This window comes from Varanus komodoensis, unplaced genomic scaffold (genome assembly GCF_004798865.1).
Source record: "Varanus komodoensis strain SLA01 unplaced genomic scaffold, ASM479886v1 scaffold2, whole genome shotgun sequence".
Classification (NCBI taxonomy): domain Eukaryota; kingdom Metazoa; phylum Chordata; class Lepidosauria; order Squamata; family Varanidae; genus Varanus; species Varanus komodoensis.
Genome location: NW_025335568.1, coordinates 9,379,965 through 9,388,841, shown reverse-complemented (window position 1 = coordinate 9,388,841; position 8,877 = coordinate 9,379,965). Strand labels below are relative to the sequence as shown.

The 8,877-nt window shown below is 49.5% G+C and overlaps 1 long non-coding RNA gene across 1 annotated transcript; it reads right to left on the bottom strand.

The window, feature by feature from the left end:
* Positions 1–5,499: 5,499 nt before the first annotated feature.
* Positions 5,500–8,628, bottom strand: LOC123023061. Its single transcript, XR_006414623.1, has 3 exons — positions 8,457–8,628; positions 6,179–6,251; positions 5,500–6,092 (listed from the first exon to the last, which is right to left on the bottom strand). It is a non-coding gene; the product is annotated as an uncharacterized LOC123023061 (long non-coding RNA).
* Between the last annotated feature and the right edge of the window lie 249 nt (positions 8,629–8,877).

Below are 8,877 nucleotides of genomic sequence, written 5' to 3'. Positions count from 1 at the left end.
GCGGAGGGCTAGTACTAGCAGCGCCAGAAAGAATGAAGCAACAGGGTCAAAGCCAAAAGGACACTCAGTGGCAGATGTATCTGGTGGTGAAAGGAAAGTCCAATGCTGTAAAGAGCAATACTGCATAGGAAGCTGGAATATAAGCTCTATGAATCAAGGTAAGAAGAACTGAGGCCTTTGAATTGTGGTGCTGGAGAAGACTCCTGAGCACTCCTTGGAGATCAAACCAGTCAGCCTTAGAGGAGATCAGCCCTGCCTGCTCTTTAGAAGGCCAGATCCTGAAGATGGAACTCAAATACTTTGGCCACCTAATGAGAAGGAAGGGCTCCCTGGAAAAGAGCCTAATGCTGGGAACAATTGATGGCAAAAGGAGAAGGGAATGGCAGAGAATGAAGTGGCTGGATGGAATCACTGGGGCAGTGGGCATGAGCTGAGTGGACCCCGAGGGATGATGGAGGACAGGAGAATCTGGAGGATGTGGTCCATGGGGTCATGAAGGGTCAGACACAACTTAGCAACTAAACAACAACAACAGAAGTTGTGCTGCCAGGCCCTAAGCTGGGGCTGGAGAACCTATAGGATTTCCCCTATCGCAGCCTCTTTTCTTCCTTCCAGGCCCTGTGTGCCAGAATGCTACTTTTGCCATTCCTCCAGGCTGCCTTTGTGATCTCAGCAAGCAGCCCGCACTCCTCTCCCAGTGGGAGCTGCAAGGGACAGGAAGGCAGGGCTCCCTCCCGGTGTCATCAGAATGTCTCCAGCTTTGGGAGTGGAACTCTGAACAAGCCCAAGTTCTTTGCAGTGCTGCCCCTGAGACTGCAAGGTTGCTCTATTAACTCTTGAACTACTATTTCCTTTAAGAGAGCGATGTTGAGTCCACAAGACAAGACTCGTCCTATTGCCGGCATTCCAGGAGGCTATTTCACGGCCTTTTAATGCAACATGTAGAAACAAACCCAGGTCCACTCCCTCGCTTGTGAGTGAGCAGGGAGGGGAGGCCAATCACTGCTCTCTGAGCAGTGACCCTGCCTGCTTTGCAGACAAATGCTTATCAGATCCGCACTTTGGTAATGCTCAAAGGTCACCTGGGGTGACTCAGATAGCAGGACTGAAAGGGAATCGTTAGCCCTCTGAGTTATGGACCGGTTGCTGAAAGCAATGATTTAGTTTCTTTGGAATTAATCCTGTTTCTGATTGCTTCAGATCTTCAAGTGTTGATTCTTAAACTCTAAAACTGAATAAACAATTATTACAATTATTACTATATCCTCCTACTAAATACCCAGTGTTTACTCCTTCAAAAGAAACTGACCGTACAAAAGTTTCCGGACACTGATCAAAGTGTGAGTGGAAGGAAGAACGGAACGTTACAGTTGTGCTTGCCTGTGATTCAAAGCTTCCCCTCTTTGATGTGGCTTGCTCATTAAGGACGACTGAGAATTAATATGCAATCAGTGCAAGATCACCTCCGAATGGAGAGCTTAGAGGATCTGCCCTGTGGGAGGGAAACAGGTTTGCCCAGTCGCTCTTTGTGTGGTGAATGTACAGCAAAAGGATGAGGAAGACGTCCCGGAGTCTGGAGCTGGCTGAAAAGACTGGGGCAGCATCCCGTATCTTGATTTTTGTCCGACATATATTGATTTTAGCACACTGGTGGACTAACGTAAAAACAAAGACAGGAAGAACCACTATCTTCCTGCCTGATCAGCTGGAGATGATGAAGATGATGATTCTGAATGATCGGCTCTTCCCATATATACCTGTCCAGATGCTAACATTGCCCTTGCTGGTCTTAAGAGACCCTTCGCTGCTGTGATACCTCCACTGGGGAAGCAGCTGAGCTCATCCAGCAAAGGGCTTTCTATTTTCCCAGAAAATTTAGTCTTCTGTTTTTTGTTATTTTGAATCTTCAGGGTGTGCTCCAAAGTCCTTCATCCTCCACGCACAGAAACTTCCAAACAAGGAGACTGAGATGCATCCAGCAATATCCACCACCCCACACCTCACGTCCTGTAATTCACCTAAGGGCACTTTTGGCAGTCTAGCTGAAGCCAGAGAGAAGAGGATGAGGCGGGAGTGCCATTTGGATACAGCAGAGCCATCAGCCTCCCTTCTTCCCACACACAGATGCCCTTTCTGACCTTAAAGAGGCAACCAGCAGAATTATTTCCACACTGGCTGCAAAGGGGACAGGGCTGGGACCCCCAGTCATCATATACCGCACCCCCAGACACGGCTGGCAGGCCGCAGATTTGTGTCTTTACCGGATTTCAACTTTTGTACAGCTGGAAAGCTTTTACTTCTATTTTATACTGTAGCTGTAAACTTTTAAAGGTTGACAGTACATCTGATGCTGTCTTTTATGTTTTTAATTGTGCTGAACTGCTCAGAGAGCTTTGGCTATTGGACAAGGTGGACATGTAATAAACAAGTATATAAATATGCTTCCCTGTAAGTGATCAGAACAGTAGTTATGTCAGGCCTGTAATAAGCAGGTAATTACAGCACACCTGCGTGCAAACAAAGATCAAAAAGCCCACATTGCAACCCTAACCCTGCAGTATGATTTCCTCCGGTGAGCCTTGGAAAGGCTGCCTGCGATCTCCCAGTTGGAGGATGACCAGCCGTGCTTACAACCAATGGCCAGAAGAAGGGATTTTGGCGGTTGCAAGAAGCATGAGAGAAACGGTTGTAAGAGGCATGAGACAACACACAAACATCTTCTGCGCATCCATGCAAGGTACAAGAACACTTCCTCTGGCTACCTTACAGGGAAGAGGAAAAGCAAAACTAATAATTTGCTATGAGTGCCCAGAAAGGGACATGATTCACATACAACATTGTAACTGAAATAATCTGCATAGGCAAGAATAGCTAAACAGACTATAAATGCTCAAGTATGAGTTTTAAACAAGAAGCCCGGTTCAATTCTGCAGTAACACGAAGTTGCATAATAATACCAGCACTCAATACATAGCCCGAAGGTCCCTGGAATCCCCCCAAAATCCAGCTAGCCAGTGCTTCTGGGGCCGGACACCTGAAAGTGTGGGAGCAGAGAAGCAGAGAAAATTCTGTCCCTCATTTCTGCAAGTCTCAGTGTGCACAGCAAAGAGAAGTTGGACTAGAGCCAATCCATATAATATAATTCCAGATCAGGACTCAAATTAATTGAAGCCAGTCATTTGGCTGTCTGCGTTTAGGATCTGATGCATTGCTCTGGCTCCTTTCACTTAATTGCTTTAAAAATCAATTAATGTTTCAGCTGATCAGTCAAAACGGCACAATTAACCGTCTAAAACCATCCTTTCCGTTGGCCAGCTCTTCCTTTGCTGCCCGCCACGGTTGTCACCTTTGTCCCTGCTGACCGGCTGGCATTTCCCGTTTTACTGCATCTCATTCAGGTTCTGATCGTTACACAGGGAGCCAATATAGCAAGTTTAAGGCTGCTTGCACATGCCTTCTCCCTCTCTTATCCCTCCCCCATCGAAGTCTTTGTTCCCTTCTGTGTTTACTTCCAAAACAATTACACATTGTTCCTTCTTGTAAAGGCCCATTGTAACCACCCACCCACCGGAGAACCAGAGGACAGGCTCTCAGCTTGAACACCAGCATCAGGGGGCAGGGAATGGGTAGCGGACTCAAATGATGTAGGGTGTGTTTTATGACTGCCGTAGGTGTGCAGGTAAACACCTACATTTCCAGACTCTTTGTCAGCAAGAAAGCAAGCTTGGTGAACGTGTCTTAAGTGCCAGGGGAAAAGCACAGTCAAGTTCCATAGGCAGAGCTTTCCAAATTCTCTTACTCATTCTTTAGAAAAGTTGCATGACCTCCAAAGATGCATTTATTTATTTAAGAGTTTATATGCCACCTATTTTGCTAGCAGCACCCCTAGGCAGCTCACAATATTAAAAGAATTAACCATAAAACTTTAAAACATGAATAAACCAATAAATCTATACATTATTACAAATTTAAAATTCCAATCAAATTAATTTACTCAGACAGGTTATAGTGGCATCCATGGGAGGGATTAGATATTAAAATATCTTTTAAAAAGGTAAAGATGGGAAGGAAATGTTACAAGGACTGAATGAACAGTGAAAGTCGAACAGAGGGCTCTGTTTATGTTACGCATGGTAAGATGCAAGGCTGGCCTGCCTGTGAGGCCACCTGAAGCACCTGCCTCAGGTGGCAGGTGATGGAGAGGTGGCAAGCGTGGGGGGCAGAGCTGGGCTTGCTCAAGAGCAGACTCTGTGGCCCCTGAGCTTCGCCCGGAGCCCTTGGCTGTGGTGGGGGACAATATCCTGCTGGCAGCCACTGGGCATGCAAAGGGGCAGAGGGGGACCTTACCCTTCGCCTCTGGCAGCCAAGGGGCCAGGCTGGCCCGGTTCAGTGATGCACAGCACCAGAAGAGTCTGTCCTGGGGCAGGGGTGACCTCTGGGACAACAGTGTGTGCCATGAGGCCAAAATACCACATAAGATGGGAAAGAGGACACCAGTTTGCCTGAAAAACAGCATGTGTTAATTTATATGAACTGATGTGCTTTTGGCAGTAATGACTGTAATTTAAATAGAAACAGTTCTATTGTCCTATCATAATAGTTCTCCTTACAGTGCCTTGTCTATCTACATGCAGAGATGGGCAAGACAGTCCTTCAAATAGAGGACGCCTTCCAAGAGACGGGCCTTCAAAGAGAGGACTGGAAAGAGGGACCCAGAATGACCAGGCCAAGAGCTGCAGTGCAGCTGCACTCAGAGGACTTCGAATAACCTTTTTCCTGATTCTCAGCAGCCGGAGTGCACATTCCCGCTGCCCGTGCCACTCCTGGCGCCTGCGTCACAAGAGCCCTGCCCACAGAAAATTGAAATCACTTTGCTGCAGGGATGAAGTCACAACAGTTAATGACGCTTAATGCAGAAGTGGGGAACCCCAGACCTGAGGACTAGATATGGCCCTCCCAACAGGGCTCTCCAAGGTTTCCCCGATAGCTCCACCCCTTTCTCTGGTTCCAGCTCCTCTCCTACAGCCCCTGGTCATGTGGTGCTTTCCAGATGTTCATGCACTCTCCAACTTTCCAAGCAAAAGCCAGTGTGCCCGTGGGTGAGAATGTTGGACTTGGGAGATCCAGGTTCAAGTCCCCTCTCAGCCGTGAAGCTCCCTGGGCTTGTCTCAGACTCTCTGGGCAACCTACTTCACAGGGTTGTTGTGAGAATACTGTGGAGATGTATAAGCTGCCTTGAGTTCCTCACAAGAGGAAAAAGGTGAGATATAAATGCATTGTAGTAACAACAACAACTCAACCCTGACTGCTCTTTAGAAGGTCAGATACTGAAGATGAAACTCAGATAGTTTGGACATCTAATGAGAAGGAAGGACTCCCTGGAGAAGAGCCTGATGCTGGGAATGATTGACGGCAAAAGGAGAAGGGGACGGCAGAGGATGAGGTGGCTGGATGGGGTCACTGGGGCAGTGGGTGTAAGCTTGGGTGGACTCCGGGGGATGGTGGAGGACAGGAGAGCCTGGAGGAGTTTTGTCCATGGGGTCGTGATGGGTTGGGCATGACTTTATGACTAACAAACAACAACAACAGCAACAACAACAATGTAGTAATACTAATAATGTAACACATACTTTCAACAACTTGAAGCCCTTCTCTTAAAGCTGAGTTACTGGCAGTAAGAGCTTTACACTAGAAGATGCTGGGATTTTTGACCTGCCCCCTTTGTCCTGACTCACCCCAAAAACTTCTCTAGAGCTAGAAGGGATGCACTAAGCCACAGTTTCTTAAATCAACAGGTCTAATAGTATGGCTGGCCACGCTTCTCATCCCCCCCAGTGCAGTCTTTGGAGACTCCTGTCTGCACATTTCCTATTTCCAGTTCCAGCTCATAACATACAGGGAAGGAAGTGCGCATGCCCAGTCTTCCTCTTTCTCGCTGCGCCGGTGGAGGCTAGCCAATGAGCTGTCGATACCAATCTCATGATTTCATTATCTCGAGGAAGCCGGCCAAACTCTGCAAAGAAGAAAAACAACCGCAGGAAAGAAGTCTCATCTGGATGGCTTGATTCCCCCTGCTGATTCAGCGAAAGGTCCTGTGTCAGAACGTGATGCAAGATTAGCTGTTTACATCTTTCACTGGCAAAGCTTTGGGTCCAAGATTTGCTTGTGCATTACTCACCTAAGGGAGCAATTGGCCCTGGAAATCATAAATGTTCGCTTCAGAGCCAACAGTCAGAAGTGCATCTAAGACTCTGAAAGAGGAAAAGAGATGCTTGAGCTGTTTTTGCAATGCCTCACATCTGTGTGATGACCCCCCATCATCCCTTGCTCATGTTCTGTTGGCTAGGAATAAAAACAGGAAAGAACGCAACCCACACAGTCAGAAGTGGTGTTGGGACTTTAGGGTGTATTAATGCAGAGAAGAAGTCCTACAACGTCCAGTACTCTCTGCCTGCTGGCTTTGGAAAATGGGTAGTTATGGGACTTTCTTTCTGTCTAAACGCTTTTTAGGTTTGCACCCTAAAAGATTTAGACCCATGCTTCCAGGACACAATGATTAGTGGAATATATTTAAATGCACAGAAGGCAAAGCCAGCCAGCAATTCCCCATCCAAATCACACCAAATAAAATAAAAGATTTAACTAGCTTGCACCACACCTGCAGATCGTGTTAGCCCTGTAGCCAGATTACAATTAATTTGCAAAGGATGTGAAAAGCTGTGGAGCCAGCGGGGAGGAAGGGAGAGATAACCAGTCCCTGTGCACTGGCAGCTTCCCTGGAACACCTACCCAGCCCTGACAAAACTGCTCGGCTGCCATTTCCTACTCCTTCCAGCCTGCCCTTCGCTGCTGTGTGGTGGGGACGCTTTGTGGGGAGTATTGTCACATGGGGGGGGGGACCCTTCCCTGGCCTGCTATGATCCTTCTGGAAAATTTCCCTCTACACTGCAATTAAACTGAGGAGGAAAAACTTCCATTTGCCATCAATGGGGCACAGTTGCAGGGAAAAGAACCAGCCCCATGGGAGATGGATTTGTGGCTAAGGCCCCATAGGTCAGGTGCATCACTCCTGATCTGGCAGCAGGAGAACGATTTCCTTGTAAGCAGGTTTTTTAAAAGGATTATGTCGCATATAAAATGCAGCTGGTCGTGATCCATGGGATACGTGATGCATTGTTTCTGGACAATTATAATGGCAGAGGTGCCAGCCAGTAGGTGCCTGGAACACCCCCGGGGACATCTGCAGAAGGGCCGCCCAGAAATCCAAGGGGTGGAAAAGTGGGGTGTGGTGCGAAGTGTAGGATTGGCAGGAGGACCACAAGCCTTGATCATACGTGAGGCCCGAGCAGGTGAAGGGCAGCTCTTCTGGGGCCTGGCGAGCCAAGCCAGCTGCAGCCTCGCATCCCCACAATGGGGATGGCAGCCACCAACGCAAATTCATAAACCTGGACCAGTCTTCCCCAGCATGGTGCGACGTCTTCAGCTGGGAATGATGGGAGTGGGGCCCCAATTTGGGAAGAGCTGATACAGACCCCCTTGCAGGAGTTCATGGAAACCAGTTTCCCAGTTTGCATGGACCTGTTGTCCAGATCCTTTGTCCAGATCGTCTGCCAGAGCTGATCAGAAGCAGTTCAAGCGGAAGAAGCAGTTAATGTTGACCTCCACCGCTGGCTCAGGGCCTCTCAAGAGCAGCAAGTTTGCTACTTTCGGTCTAAGTGCCAAAGAGAGCGAGCACCACCCTGCAGCTTCCAGTCACAGAGTTCCTCATGCACAGGGAGGGAGGCTGGGAGGGAGGCCAGGCAGCAGAGTAATTCGGCCACCGCAGCTGAGCAGCCTTCAAGCTCCCTGCAAAGCAGCGCGTGCGGCACAAATTGCCCCAATCCAAGCAGGGAGAACAGTGCTGTGTCTCCAGTCCATCAGGAAGGATCCCGGGAACATCAGAATACTGCACCTGGAGTGGCTGCCACTGCTGAATCCAAATGCGCACAGGTTCCCCTTGGTCTCTTGTGCTCAGGGCTGGGGCCAAGGGCAGGCATGGCCAAGCACCGACAGGGGCCTGTTGCCCAGGGGTCCACGGGCAAAAGCCCCTGGGCTCGCGCCTCCTCTGCCTCGTCCACCGTCGGAGCAGCCGGCTTGTTCCCTGCCACTTGCTCCGGCCCGGTGGCGAGGAGGACGCGCAGAAGGCATGGGCCCCTCGCTCCGCATCTCTCTGCCTGCCAAGCCCGCCAGTGGCACCAAGCCTGGGAAAGGGGCTGCGGAGCAGCAGGCGCTGGTGAGCCTGGTGCTGAGAAGGCAGGCGCACCGCGGGAGGGACCCTGCCCAGCCCTGGAGCTGGCACAGGTCCCTGATCAGCTCCTGTCAGACAGGCTGCACAGTGTTTTGAAGCACTACTAAAACCTGGCAGTCCTACTTGTCTGCAAGCAATTCTAGGACAAAGATAAGGGACAAGACTTTACGTATGCCTGGCTTTTTTCCTCTCGCAGGGATCCCAAGGCGGCGTGCACACTCATCCTCCTGCTCGCCATTTTATCCTCGCCGCAACCCTGTGGTGTTCGCTGGTCTGAGAGTCACTCTTCAGTGCGCTGCATAGCCATAGCTCTGGCTCTCCCAAGTGCCAGTCAAGCACTCAGGTCACCGAGTCACACTTTCCGCTCTCTGGAAGAAAGCAACGACCATCGTCTGTCCCCAGCTGCACATTTTGCCGTGATGATTTCTTGAGAAGGAGGAAGGAAGTTGCTGGAGAAGAAAAAGCCCTTGTCAGCTTTTGCAGGACAAGAGCGGCATGAAGTAACTGGGCTATTTTCAAGCTAGCCTGTCTGAGCGCACTTCCTATCATTTCTTGGAATAAATTGGGGCCTAATGCCCGGGCTCAGTCCT